General features: G+C 31.8%; 1 pseudogene across 1 annotated transcript; it reads left to right on the forward strand.

Moving 5' to 3' along the window:
- Window positions 1–3,230: 3,230 nt before the first annotated feature.
- On the forward strand, window positions 3,231–9,166 carry LOC145564286 (putative 6-phosphogluconolactonase 4, chloroplastic; annotated as a pseudogene). The gene is made up of 5 exons (XR_014094788.1): window positions 3,231–3,423; window positions 3,633–3,739; window positions 5,406–5,809; window positions 5,891–6,026; window positions 8,477–9,166. The product of XR_014094788.1 is annotated as a putative 6-phosphogluconolactonase 4, chloroplastic (transcript).
- Window positions 9,167–16,408: the final 7,242 nt, after the last annotated feature.

The following is a 16,408-nucleotide window of genomic DNA, read 5'->3' on the forward strand; positions in this document are numbered from 1 at the left end:
CCTCTGCTCTTGTGCTTGCTGGTAGAGAACTTCACCCTGTGTGCTTTTTCATACACACAATGCTCACAAAATTCTATTTATGGCTTCTTCATGTTCTTCAACAAACCTTGTCCACTAAGCAATGATAGACCCTTTTCCAACATATGCCCAAGGCGCATGTGCCATATCCTCGTGCATTCTGTTTGGTCTTTACTTCCACCAATTCCAACTGCTAAATTACCTGTAACAGTTGTCCCCAAAAGAGGATAAAGATTACCATGACGAATTCCCTTCATCACTACCAAGGAACCACGAACAACTTTTAAAACTCCATTCTCCAAGACTATTTTTGCAACCATTTTTCTCTAATAAACCAAGAGAAATAAGGTTCTTTCGTAAATTTGGAATATGTCTCACATCCTTTAAGGTTATTATTGTTCCATTATGCATCTTGACTCGGATAGTACCTAATCCGACAGTCTTACAAGCATGATCATTTCCCATCAAAACAGTACCACCATCCAAACTCTGGTAAGTTGTAAGCCACTTCCTGTTTGGGCACATATGGTGTGATGCACCTGAATCAAGCATCCATTTACCGGATATCTCATTGCATTGTTGTGAAACTGAGTAACAATAATCATCCTCGTCATTTGAGACAAAACTAGCTTCTTGTTTTTCATGTTGTTTTTCTCTAGAGTTGTCGTTGTTGTTCTTCTTGAATATTAACCTCTTTGGGCAATTAGCTTTAAAATGACCAAGCTCGCCACATTTGAAACATGGTCTTTCCGCAAGAGGTCTAGATTTTGATCTAAACTTTCATCCCTTGCCTCGCCCTCTTTCATTAGTCCAACCTTTGTTTGCAAACAATCCCTGAGCTTGTTCGTTGTGTTCTCTTCCATTACCAGACATCATTCCGCTTGTAGCAACCTTTCGAAGGTCATCCGCTAAAAGCGATGTTCTAGTTTCATCCATGGTTAGAGTATCACCCACAAGTATCAATGTTTGAACCAGATTTTCATAGGATTTCGGTAATGAAAGCAATAACATGAGTGCTTGGTCTTCCTCATCTACCTTCACGTCAATATCCTTCAAGTCTGATATAATCCTATCAAACTTATTAATATACTCCCGGATTGAGGTGCCTTCATCCATCTTGCATGTATACAATTTGGATTTTAAGTAGATCCTATTTGTTAGAGTTTTTGTCATAAAATTAGTCTCTAACTTTGTCCACACTCCAGCGGCTGTTGCTTCTTCATTTACCAAGAATGCAACGTCCCTCTCAAGGCATAAGATTATAGCCGCTCGTGCTTCAAGATCTAACTCTTCCCAATCCTCATCCTTCATATCCCCGGGTTTTTGTTCTTTTCCTGCTAATGCCTTATGCAACTTTTGTGATACAAGCAAATTTTTCATTTGCATCCTCCAATAGGAAAAATCATTTTTACCATTGAATTTTTCGATTTCATATTTCCCAACTTTAACCGTTCCACTAGTAGATGCCATTATAATTAATTTCAAAATCAAAAAAAAATTTACCACTTAAGATTTTGACGTCGGCTCTAGTACCAATTGTTAGAGCTCTTGCAACAGAAATGTGGCTTCTACTAGATAATATGAAACCAATACCTCACAAAGATAAATAATATTTTGGGATAAACAAATAACCACTATGAAGGTAATAATAAATATAAGAAAAAATAAACTTTCTTAATTCTAATAAACTTTGATGTGAATAGAAATGATTGAATTAATTTTCAACTTACAACCTATGCATTATATAATAACTTAATGCTAAACAACGAATGGCTGAAACTATTTTATCTAAACAAATAACGTAGCATGTTGTTTGCAAAAATACTCTCCTTTCATTTTGCCATCATACCCACATTTCTCTCCTACAACATCTCGTTTACATTCACTTTATTTATCTATTGTCAAATTAGATAAATATGTAATATGGTTAATTAATTTTAGCCATATATTCCCACAAACCTTAAGGAAGTTTAATTTTCCATGTTTTTGGTTCAACACTAGAAGTTCCGACGTGCCATTATATATATCCACTGTATGACATTCAAGCTTACATTATCCCAAATATTGTGAAATATAGAAAATATCAATGCATTATGCATGCATCCATGCTATACTATATCAAGTGCAACTGCAATAAAGGATCCACCATCTAGTAGGTCAATCCTATTTTGCTCACAAGCCTCAATACGTCTAATAGGCTCCTCTGGCTACCGGGACAGCGCGACGTGGATTAAATGAGTAGTCATACTTGGTTTCTCATACCATACATTGTTATTATTGGGTAGGGTAGCTAACATGGATGTTAAATGTGTAGTCATACTTGGTTTGTACTCCTTTATGATAATTATCACCCATATTTATCTACATCAAGTGATCAAGAGAAACGTACTACATGTTCCACACTTACGTAAATATTTAATATGCCCAAAATTAGGCAAACAAATTGTTTGAATTTATTTGTGTATATGTAATATATATTAAGAAAAAATCCAAAATACCATAACACAACCGCAACTACTTGAGAATGCGTCCACTTGAATTTACCTATCATATATATATATATCTATTCATGAAAACAAATATCAAAATGTTGAGCCTAAACAATTGCCATCTATCGACCACAAGATCGAACATACATGCAAATAATAGATGAATCAAAAACCTAAAGTTATTCTACCAAATTTTAATAAAAAAAAATAAAATAAAAAATCCAACTTTAGCATTCACTGACTTGATGGCCTCAATACAAGGGCTGTTCTTTGCTAAGAAAAAGGTTATATATGTGAGATATCTTAAGCCCATAATTCACAATTTCTTCCATCTTAGTGGATTGATTTTAATTTTTCTTTTTTTTTTTTAAAAAAAAAAAATAAAGGCTTCCCAAACTTTTGCCTCGATCAAATGGTCCTTTATTACAAGAATTAATAAGACTACAATTATAAGCTTGTTTATGATATTTTTAAGGTACGTATTACTCTTACTTTTATTTTTATTTTAGATGCTTGATATTTAAGTTAATTTTGTTTATACGAGGTATGTTTGATTAACTTATGATCAATCTCGATATACTAACCTTCAACGCAAAAATATGATTTTGTACAATACAAAGTTCAAGTTAGCAATGTGAACAAATGATCAATTAGAAAACCTTCAATTATCAATGATTTATTTTTACTTATTTGTGCGTTACTTTCAGCATGAAAAGAGCTTCAATGGAAAAAATTGAAGTTCATAAGGGTGCAGCTGATGTTAACATATTTGACTCTCAAGATGAGATGGCTACATCATTAAGCAAGTACATTGATGATTTGTCAAAGAAATTTATAAAAGAGAGAGGTGTTTTTACTATCGTTTTATCTGGAGATTCTTATGCCAAAACTATGAGGTAACTAAATTATGATGATATGAATATTATTGAAAAGCTTGTGATACATTTTAAAAATCACACTAGTTGATCAAAAGACATTGAATAAATAAAGTTAAAAATGATCAATTCTTGCAATAATAAAAGAACGGAAGAATATATCTTATATATATCTGACCATATATTATTATTCAATTTGATTTGTTAAACACCAAAATTGAAGGAATATGATGGAGCCATCATCTTCGGTGCGTAGATTGGTCAAAATGGTATGTATTTTGGGTTGATGAAAGGGTTGTTCCCAAGGATAGCTCGCAAAGTAACTACAAGCTTGCATACGATGAATTTCTTTCTAAGGTATAATAACATGAATTATATATTTATGTTGTCCTTCATTTTATTTTACAACTTGTATTTTTCATAGACTATATCTTTGAACTCTCTCAGGTACCAATCCCTAATGATCATATAATTTCTATCAATGACGAACTTTCACCGGAGGCAGCTTCAGTTGAATATGAATCACGTCTCAAACAACTAATGAAGAGCCATGTTATTGTAACATCAAATGATACAGGTTCCCCAAAATTCGACCACATTCTATTAGGGTTAGGTTATGATGGACATATTGCTTCTCTTTCTCCAAACCATCCTCAACTAAAAGAGAACACAAAGTGTGTTACTACATTATGGACTCCCCCAAACCACTACCACAAAGAATTACCATGACATTTCCGGTGATTAACAGTGCTTGAAATGTTGTTTCCGTGGTTACTGGTAAGAAAAAGGCCAAAATTGAGTATGAAGTGTTTGATAGACATCAAAGTTCAGCAATGTTACCAGCTAAATTGGTTTCACCTAAAGGAGAATTGAAGTGGTTTTTAGATAAGGAAGCTGCGTCGATGATGAATATTTAAGCATGTTTTAGTACATGACTTGAACATTTATACTTGATAGCATGTAATGGTACATACTATCTCCGTTTTATTATGATTTTAATATTTTTTTCACAAAGTTTGTACTTTTTTTCTTTACATTTGTACTTCATAAGCCTATTTATCAATTGACCAAATCTCATGTTACCATTTATAACGTACTGCTTAGTTTTACCCCCTTGGCTCCTTCCCTATTCATACAAGTCTAAATTCTTTTTAAACTTCTTTTTTTTCTTTTTTTTTTTTTTTTGTTTTGAAGGGAAAATTATCTTTAAACTTACTTCATAAGCAGATGGAATTTTTTAGGTTTAGGAGTGTCTACCGAGTAAAATCGAAATTCAATCCAATTCAAATTAAATAATTTGGATTTTTGTATTGGATCGAATTGATATTGAAAAATCGAGATAACCAAAAAACGGGTGTATTTTAAGGGTTTGTTAAGTTCAAATAAATTACAACTAAAAAGAAATGCCAATCTTTTAATTGTGAGATGACAAACCTTACCACTATACCATACTTTGCTTATGTTGCCATTATTGAACGTAGAGGTGCAATTGTATTTGTAATTTTATACCGTAGTTTTTTAATTTGCGGGTATATTCGTATATGTGTAACTAGGTGAAACCTCATACAATGCACGGATATTGACTAATTATAATGAAAATATAATTAGATATTAAAAAACTAATCGATTGATCAGTATTAAACCGTATGAAATACAGTTTGTATTAAAAATGAAATACAGTTCGTATTAAAACAATAAAAACATGAGAGAGAAAATATTTAAATATGTAATAGTTATAATGTACAAGTCCATATTTTAGGAAGTTTACTTTAGATTTTATATAAAATAAAAGTCATAATCTAAATGCAATCTTTTTTTTAATGTAATAATATTTTTTTTAGAAAGTAATTTTGGCGGAAATTTTTTTAATAACGCATTGACAAGTGTCCTATTAGATTCGCTTTTAGTAGTATGTAATTGATTGATGATTGATTGATTGATGCGAGTATCCAAAATCATGCCTTCGAAAAACGCTCATCTTTCCAGCGGTTCAAGTGATGCAATCCGCTGTTTACCAAATCAGCTACTTGTCTATTCAAACCTTCAATCCGCTCATTAACAACAAATGGCATCTTCATTTCACACACTCTCCCACTCAACAACAACGCAAACAACCCCCATTAGATTCTCACAAATCAATCAATCTCCCCTAAAAACCCCACTAATTTCTTTCCCTGTAAAAGCTTCAAACTTTCCTCTCAAATTCCCAGCAATTTCAATCTCAAAAAGCTCCTTAAATTTCACACCAAAATCAGCTTTAATGGCGAAATCTGAAAAGGGTTATTCCAATGTCGATATTTTCGATTCTGAAGAACAAGTTGCCTTTGAATTAGCAAAGCTTACTGCCAATTTATCAGATCATTTTGTCAATGAAAGGGGCGCTTTCACTGTTGTTGTTTCTGGGGGTTCTCTCATCAAATCTCTCAGGTAATTTTGACTTTCTTATAAAAAAAAGATTTAATTTTTTCAATGTTCAATTTAATGGGTATTATTATTGTTGAAAATTAGGAAATTGGCAGAACCTCCATACTCGGATTCAATTGATTGGACGAAATGGCATGTGTTTTGGGTTGATGAGAGGGTTGTTCCAAAGAATCATCCTGATAGTAACTACAAGCTTGCCTATGATGGTTTCTTGTCTAAGGTATGTTTTTTTGTTATTTATTTGAATTATATTTGCTATGATTGTATTATTAATTTATAATGTGTTTATACTTTTGATAATGAGATATTTGGTCTTGTTGTATTTGGAAGTTTTATGTGCTGTTTTCCTAGTGTTATTGCTGTGAAACCTGTGATTAGAATGAATCAGGTATAATCCTTTGCTGTGGCTAAGGATTTTGTTGTAGGGTTATAGAAAAGAGAAGTCGGGTTCGGGTTGATGTTGTAGAATGATAAAGCATGATTTTCTATGCAATGCACTTGCTTATTTACAGTAATAAATTTATCAATTGGTCTGAAGCTAAGTTAAGTTTTGAGGTTTACATTGTGTCATAGCACCCTTTTTTTCACTGACTGATAACATAACCGAATTCAGCTAGGAAGAATGTTGAGAATTCGACTGCTATAAGAGTAATATGACGTCTCTTGTTGCTTTAAAAAACTCCACGTTGTAGTAGATTTTTAAAGTCGAAGTTAAATATAATACAAGAATACCGCAATTAGTTTTCAGTCATAGCCAAAATCGAGATCCATTGCTCTTGTAGGTAGAGATTTCCTTTGAGATTTCTTTTAGAAGCTGTCAAGCAACCATACTGTCACTTTTTTTTGGAAGGGTTATTCTGAAGAACAGTCAATTGTAGGTTTGTTGTGTCCTTATTGGCTATTGACTTATTTATAATACAGAGTGCTTCATTTCATTATTGTTTTTCTCTAGAGACCTTACAATTCTTGGTCGCATACTATATTGTAGAACTGCAAAACAGAAATCGACTAAATTATCCTTAAATTCTTATGGGGTTTTAGGCAAACTGTATATCGGTGGGAGTTGTCCTCATTAATATACCTTGGATGAAGTCTGCTCAATTGACAACTCAAAGATATTGGCTTAGATAAGTTAGATTGTTAGAAGTATTATGCTTGTTCAACATTAATCCTTAGATGTAGCGTAAACTAGAAAGGAGCTTTTTAAAAACTCTATAGTATGATGAATGAATAGCTTTTTGTGGTCAATGCCAAATTATAACCAGTGTGCTTTAACTCAGACAGGATGAAAGATTGTCTAACACTAGCAAATTCTCTTGTGCCAGAAGAAGAGAGAGAAGAACTTACACAAAGGCTTGGATTTGGCTTGCCTTAAACTAATTATATTAATGAAAGATCTATAATTAGAGAAGATAATATAAATGGGTTGCAGCTTGTACTTATTCCACTAATGAAAGTGCAACAATTAAGTTAGAGAATGCTGGAGTTTTTTTATTGCTACCATCAGAATAAATTAAAAGATATTTTTTTTTCTCCATAGCCTTGGCCAACAAACCAAGGCTTGCAAGGTTAGTGCTTATAAACCGTTACAGATTTGGAATATTGATTTGAAAGTTTCTGTAAAATACATGTGATGCAGTTAAATATGATAACACTCGTAGACTCGCAGTACCTATTAGTGAAGGGAATTGCAAACTTACTATTTTCCTCAGGTAGATGACTGCATATTGTTGATAAGTATTGTTGACTTGGTGCTTATAATTTGTTGGCTCTATTGTCAGCCCGTACTTTGAATTCTTTGTGTCTTTAGCAAATTTTATTATATTAATTAGATTTATGTTCAGTTGCTCATTTGCTGATTTTGATCTTTTTTAATCCATTATTGTGTTTGAGGGAAAATTTCAGCATCTTAAGCAAATTCAGATAGATGATAGCTTGGCCTTGTGTGTAGCTTCCTTGTTATCTTTGAACGTAAATGTATCTTGCATGAGAATTAGGTATGATAAAGTCCGCAAAAGTATTACAGTTAATCAAGCATTAGAGATGAAACTGAATCAACTCCTTTCAAAGCTTGAAGAGAAGCTTAAAACCTCTCCGAGCCATTCACAAGACTAGCCAATAACTTTCGTATAACAATTACAAGTCATGTACACACTGCGTGCACTCACTGTTGTCTCACCCAGTCACTAATTCTCTCATTTTTGTGTTATCTATGAACATAATCTTTAAACAATAGCCACACCCATGCACACACACAGCCTACCAATTTGTTGGTCCAGGGGCAGAGCAGAGGAAGATTTATGAACCCAAAAAAAAAATGAAACATATATGAAGTTTGTAAAACTGATTACTATACATTTTCTATATATATATGGGTAGGAACTTGTAAGAAATGTAAGTATATAGTCAATATAGCAGTAAGTTTTCTTAGGGATAGATACAATTCTTTGTTGGATGAGAGGCAGAGGAATTCTTATACTTTTTGCAGTGGATTTGGCATAAAACTATAATCATTTTAATTACTGATGGTTTAAATTTACTTCTAGTATTTTGCTAGTCATGCTGAAGTATCAGGAACATATACAGAACAGGAACAGGGTTTAGCTGTAATTGATAAACTTGTATTTTCTTTCCTTGTGCTTTGCTGCTCATTGCCTTCTATTTTCCCAGGTTCCTATCCCCCCTGGTAATGTCTATGCTATTAATGACTCACTCTCAGCTGAAGGCGCAGCTGATGATTATGAAGCTGGCCTCAAACAACTGGTAAAGACAAACATATTAGCAACATCACCAACAAGTGGTTTTCCGAAATTTGATGTCATGCTCCTCGGTATGGGTCCTGATGGACATGTTGCTTCTTTGTTCCCGGGTCACCCTCTTCTCAAGGAGAGTCAAAGATGGGTAACCTCTATCAATGACTCCCCGAAACCACCACCAGAGAGAATCACTTTCACCATCCCTGTAATCAATTCCTCGGCCAACATTGCCCTTGTAGTTTGCGGAAGTGGAAAAGCAGCAGTTGTGAAGACTGCACTGAGTGGAGACCAGAGCTCTGACATGCTGCCTGTTCAAATGGTGTCTCCTGAAGGAGAGCTGAAGTGGTTTTTGGACAAGGAAGCAGCTGCAATGTTGTAGCTCTCACCGTGTCTTTAGGTAAGTCAGAAGTATACCTACATAGGTGAGACCTTGTATGTTGTATTTGTTTATCAGAGTAAACTAATTTTGCAGAATAAAATGGTGGGTATGCAATGAGGCTTTGTATTTGGCGTAAATATTCTTGACAATTCTATCTTGTATGCTTGTACTAGTACCTCTCCCTCTCAGAAGTTTTTAATAATAATAGCATCAGTTTACATTCAATGAAGCTTCAATCATCAAATATGGAGTGATATCTATTAGCAAATCGGCAAACACAACTAATAAAATTAACAGACATGATTATATTGCGAATTTTGAATTATGTATGAATTAGATAGCTTTTTGGAATGAATCAGATGCAGTTATTATATATTTTACAGTTGATTTTTGAATTAGTTTTCTCTCAAATTACTTCATACAACAATTTGTAAATCAGATAATAGCTAAATTCCTTTCTGAATTTGCTTGAGAATTAATCATGCAGCTCTAAATGAAACATGTGCTTAAGCCTTCCTAAAAAAAGTTGGAAGACGAAGTAGATGATAAAGAATCAGAACCTAAAAAAAGTCTTGTTTTCTTATGAAAAAAGAAATCTAAAACGCCGTTTTTATTAATTAAATTCACATGGGATTAGATTTTTGGATGATACTTCTCTTTGTCCCAAAGATTTTGAGATTTATTATTTATAGTTCCTGATCACATCATTCTAAGGCAGCAAAAAATAATTTGAAAGCTATTGTAAGCAATGACAATGCATTTACACAAGTGTGACTTTAGTTGCAAGTAAAGGAATACTTATCCATGCAAGAAAAAGCTTATTTTTCAATTACTCTTTTAGGTGATACTAATAGGTAAATTTCACCAAGCTAAGCTTAGTCTAGTGGTAAGATTGTCACCTTCCAACCTTGAAATTGGGGGTTTAATCCTCACTAGAGACACTTTGAGAGTGGGGATCCCTTACCCTTCCCCTCACTCTTAAAGTATCTGACCTGTAAATACCAGACCAAAAAAACCGTGAGAGGTACAGACGTACGTTGATCATTGTATTGTGCTTGTCTTTATACTTTCCACATAAAATCTATGTGTACATGTATTACTACTCTTCTATCACACATACACTCTTTACAAAATAAAAGTATTCGACATAAAATGATGGATTGTGTACAGTCAATATCAGCAAAAGAAAAAGCCAAAATATCTGAATTATTGTATGAGCAAATGTAATTGAAGCAAGAAAGTTTGTTTGTTAAACATGCATGCCTAAATTCTGTACGACATAATAGTTCCCTTTCAAATTTCAATTCTTATTATTACAGCAATTATTATGCCTTTCTCTGTTACTCATATTAATACACATAATTATTATTTTTTGGACTTATTTGTTTTCCTGAACATTAATTGTTAAATTAGGCATAATTTGTAAAGCAAAACAATAATTACTGAATACGCCTTACATTATTGACCATGAAAAAATTATAGTACTACGTAAATAAAAAAAATGTACTGAGTAATTGACACATCAAAATCACATTATTACAATAGCTTTTCCAGTTATCCTTTCTTTTTTCTTGTGAAAGGACCACTTCAACAATTTTTTCGAGTTTCTTTCTTTATCATCATGTGCATGGTATAACGTTAGAACACCTTGCTTAATTGAAAGTGATGATGCATATTGTTTGTTAATGCATATCGTTGGTTGTGAAAAGAGACAATTTCTCCATCTACCCTTTCGTCACATAAGGTTTTCCGCATTTATTGCAAATTTACTGATAAAAGAAGTACAAATTAAATCAAAAGGTTTCTTACAATTGTATGATTTGTATCCTTATGTATTTTAAGAATTCACACAATCTAACAATTAGATATTAAGGAGAGTGAAGAACTGCTCAAGTGGTTAGAATTTTCCTCCCGCTATCAAGAGATGGATCGATTCTCACTCCCACTCTCGTGGCTCTCTAATCACCAAAAAAATAGATAGTATTAAGAATATTGAATTAACAAAATTTAAACTAGGCAATTCTTTCAATCTTTGTTTATACTTACGAGGATAAATACTTAGGCCCTGTTCAGTTCACCTTAAAAAATAAATATTCAGTAAAAATAATTTCAGTTCAGTAAAAATAATTTCAGTTCAGTAAAAATAATTTCAATTCAGTAAAAATAAGTTCAGTTAAGTAAAAATAATTTCAATTCAGCAAAAATCAGTAACTCTAAAGAAGAAATATAATAGAGAATCGGTAAAAATAATTTCAGTTCAGCAAAATTAATTTCAGTTTAGTAAAAATAATTTTAGTTCAGTAAAAATAATTTAAGTTTAGCAAAAATAATTTCAGTTCAGTAAAATTAATTTCAATTCATCAAAAATAAGGTGAAATGAACGGGGCCTTACATGGAGATATTTTTTAATTAAGGTCCAATTTTCTTTTCCTTATTTTTGCCGATGAATTGAAATTATTTTTGCTAAATTAAAATTATTTTTAACTAAACTCATATGTAGTATTAATTTAACTGAAAAACTAAAATTATTTTTCCTAAATAATTTTTTTAACTAATTATCAATTATATTTGTATTTTAAAATTATTGATTTTTACTGATTAAGCACATAAAAAACTGAATTTGCCAATATTTACCGTCAAACAAAAATAACTTATAAGGACTTGGCAAGAGTTGACTTGCATACATACTACGTATTACATAGTCATATATCATGTAACAATACGCCAGCTGAATCCATGTTATATAATCAGTCAAATCCTTTATAATATATTAATATATAGTATTTGAATGAATGAAAAGACCTTGCATGTAGAACAGCTTACATATGAACAAATTATAGAAAAAACTCGATCAACGTCATAATATATACAAACAATTTGGTCGGTTTATACATAAATCCAGCAAGACAAGCTAGCTAAAAAATAAAGTAATTAGACATTTAAACACATGGTGTAAGAGAATAGCAAGCATAGTACTGTATATTATCCCACGCCAATTAATTTTAAATTAAGATTAATATTTTTTTTTCGAAAATAAGACTATTAATTATTTAAAAAGTATTATAATTAATAACACATTTTATATGCAGCTGGTCACATCATGTGATCGCTTGTTAAAAAACGGAGTAATTCCTATATCACTAATAGATAAATAACCACTATTTAGTGGCAGTGTAACCAATTATTGAGTAACCCTCACATAACAATGTACGTAACCCCTATAACACTAACCGAATAACCCCTATATTACTAAATAAGTAACCCTTATAACTATAATAGTGTAACCCCTATAGGCCTATATTACTAAAATACTAAATAAATAACCCCTACAACTGTAATATATAGTGACCCATATAACACTAACATTGTACGGCCATTCACATTTAAAAGTTAGTGTATTACTTTGTATTAATTAATTACTGATTACTAATTTAATAATTACTTTGTATTTATTATTGATTACAGTTTAATACGAAGGAGAGCATATCACTTGTTGATAGGTAGAGTAAGTGCCATCAGAACAAAACAAATATTAGAAAATAGAGCAAAATAGAAAAATTCAGCTAAAAAGAACAAAACCTTAGTCATCTTCCACTATCATCTTTGATCTTTTTCAATGTAGGATAATTAGTTTCCATCTCTATAATTGATTTTTTATTTTATTTTTTTAAATTGTTTAATGGAAAGTGTATGTTTACATGCTACCATTGAGGATTTGAGAGTATAGACTCAAAAAAAAAAAAAAAAAAAAAAAAAAAAGCAAACTGTTTTTAATAACATAATTATTGTAGTTCCACAATCTTATACCACCAGTATCTTCTATTTTCTTAAAAGATCTATGTATTGAAAAGCGATATTTTGATAGTTTTGAAACATATCTAACAAGATCTTGCATAACTACATTTTTCATTACGTAATTACATATAAATCACAACTGTTGGTGAGAAAATAGTACAAAAATATTGTAAAATTTAAATGTGACAATTCAAAACAAGAGAGAGAGAGATATACAATTATAACTTTAATGATAAAGCATATCTCTTGAGATACGATATATCAATATGTAGTATGTCCCAACTTTAATACTTTCTTCTAATTTACAAGATTTGTTACGTTGAACTGTAATTTGTCTCTAAATGTCCAATTAAGTCATCAAACTAATGTGAAGTTTATAGCTTTAATACAGAAACCGCTCAATTTGAACAAAATAATTCTCAATATTGGCCTGGTTGCGTGGATACAAGACCATACATGTCACACATTACATGATATGATTAGAGCAAGAAATCTATATATCTTATCAAATAATTTTTTTTTAAAAAAAAACGCTCCAATTCTCATTCTACTCTCAACGCTTCTCCTAAAGAAGTTATTCAACAACGTTTTTATCAAAGATATCAATTCAAATCTCAGCATGCCATAAAGTGCAGAAATCGACATAGATCAATGTTCTTCTGCAAACCAAAGATCGGAATTCAATTATGCTGCATGAACAAAATCATCTTCACATGGGATTTCATCGGCTTAAAAATGTATGTCGGGGTTATTTTTTTTCTTTAAATGTGATACACTGATACTTGATAGTATGCACTGATACTATCTCCATTTCATCATGAAATTTACATGTTTCCACAAAATTTGCATTTCTTAAGTTTATACGTTGCTACTCCCCCCCCCCCCCTTCTCTCTCTCTCTCTCTCTCTCTCTCTCTCTCTCTCTCTTTCTCTCTCACTTTTTTTAAAAATATAGTATACTTTTTTTTTCTTTATATTTTACAAAGATGTTATGCGGACACTAGAGGTGATTATTGGACGAGCCACGCCAGGGCAAGGCCTAAATTTTCCGCGCAACCCTCGTCTCGGGCCAAAAGTTTGTGTCCAAACCCGCCCAAAAAAGGCGGGCCGTGTGGGCTTTTCGGTCCATTTCAGACCGGGCCAAAAAATGAACTAAATGTGCATTAAAATGTTTTCCCAAGCCCGTCTTTTTTTTTTTTTTTGAAAAATCTTTCGGGCCAAAACAAGCTACCCAAAATCGGGTCGGGCTACATATGATCAGCTATAGCAGACACATATTGGGCCCCCACAATGGATTAAGACACACATTAGTCATTGATAAATCAATCTCACCACTTAGCCTTGATCTCTTCAATTTATTCAAACAAGCTAAGAGGTACACACAAGAAATTAGAAGGAAAAAAAAGAAATTAATCGATTCCTGCCATCAACCTAGAATCACTAAAAAAATAAAAAAATCAATCAGCCATTTCTATCAGGAGATGTGAAACTAATAATACAAATAAAATATTTTCTAAAAGCATGAGAGAGAAAGAACAAAAAAAAACCCATAAATGAGCAAATTTTTAGGTAGAGTTTTTCCCAAAAAAAAAAAATTAAAAAAAAAAAATCAAGAGCGGTTTTAATTTTTTATGGGGAGTCAGAACCATTGAAGATATAAATTAATGTGGAGGAAGTGGAGTAGTTATGATAGATAATCATTTTTTAAAAATAAAATAATTCTTAATTTTTAATTGTAGATAAGAGACGTAATTTTGCAAATTGAGAAGGACATTTTGGGAAAGAGCAAATTTATCACCCAAGAAGCCCTTTCTCTTTATAGAGTACGAGTACTATAGATAATAGAAAAAATTGCAAAAAACCACATTTTATAACACTTTTTATAAACATTTTCTTGTGAAAGCACACCTAAAACCACATTTTTTATTTATTTTTTTTTTTGCAAAATAACACCTTAACCTGGTTTCTGGTGTTTGACTTGGTTTTTCGACGTTGACTTTACACATGTGGGTCATGTGATCTCATAAAATCATCTTCCTTTATATTTTCCCCTTTCCCTCATCAACACCACCTCACCGCCACCACCACCTCATTGCCACCCTCACCAACACCATCTTACCTAATAAATCCACTCCCATGAAAATTCTAGCCTGTTTAAATCACCCCCATCCACCTCCTCACTCCCTTCCTCCATTGAAGCCCAATATTGCAAGCACATAAAAAAAAATTGAATCAAAGACCATATTGGTGGCATACTAAACACATTGGCCCCTCGAAATTACTGCTAATTTCATCATAACACACATTGGTGAGCATAAATTAGTCCCGAAATAGTAACCTAACTTTTCAATTACAAACCCTAATTTATGAAATTTTGAAAGCCTAACAAAATTAATATGCAACTTCATTAATTAAACAACTTACTAGCCTCAAAATTAGGTTAATTGCAGCAATGGAGCTCAACAATGGAGTTTCCTTCTTCAATTGAGAGTAATTGAGGCTTGGTTGGAAGAATACAGGGGAGAGAAAGTTCAATTAGAGGGAAAAAGGGGAAAAAATTGAGAAAGAGGGGTTTTGACCGGACCACATGCGACTCACGTGAGTGTCCATGCCTGAAAACCAAAGTCAAACAACGGAACCAGGTTAAGGTATTACTTCGAAAAAAAAAAGTGGTTTTAGGTGTGCTTTCACAAGAAAATTTTTATAATTTTTTTTTTCCAAAAAAAGATGGTTTTTTTACAATATTTCTTAGATAATATGAAATATTTAGTAAAAACAATTTCATAAAGTTTAGCGGAAAAAAAAAACGTTTAATTATTATTTTTTAAATTGATGAAAATAATTAAATTCACCAACAATAAGGCTAAGACATTATAGATAACATTAATATTACATAATTATCATTTATTACCCCACCATCTTTTTTTTTTTTTTTTTTTTTGAAAGAATTACCCCACCATCTTTCAGAAATACTTGCGTGGACCTGGTTCACAATAATATTATTGTGGACCCGAGGTTTATACACACGTAACTGACATTATATTGAACATAGTGACCTTTATTTTTAACATAGTAACCTTATTTTTAACATAGTAACCTTTATTAAAAGTTGTATAACGTTTAATACTATTGTGAACTTGAAATACGACGTTATTACCCTAATTTTAACATAGTGACCTTTATTATTAATATTGACCTTATAAAATATTTCATTAAAAAAAATTAACCTCTTATAGCCTATATTTAACCAAAATGATTTTTATTTTCAACATAGTAACCTTCATTTTATTATAGTGACTTTTTTTTTATTAATAAAACAACCATAGTTTCTCTAATGTTAGTGGTTCACAATAAATTAGTGTGAACCAGGTTCATTTAAGAATTTGTAACCATCTTTTTATCATGAGTGGATGGAGTAAATTTTTAAACTAAATTCTCCTACATTAGAAATTGTCAAAAATAATTAAGTTAACGGGTAAATAGTTGGTATCCCAACTACATCCAAAAATTCAACCAAAAAAAAAAAAAAAAAAAAAAAACAATAATACTGAAATGGTAGAATGCTAAGAATTCTAGAATGCCAAGAATCTTTCTAGTCATCCTTTTGATCCTTTCTCCCATTTTCTTCCTCCTTGCAATCCCACTCTCTCTCCTCCATAGAAAAAGACAATTT

This window comes from Chenopodium album, chromosome 10 (genome assembly GCF_948465745.1).
Source record: "Chenopodium album chromosome 10, dcCheAlbu1.1, whole genome shotgun sequence".
NCBI lineage: Eukaryota > Viridiplantae > Streptophyta > Magnoliopsida > Caryophyllales > Amaranthaceae > Chenopodium > Chenopodium album.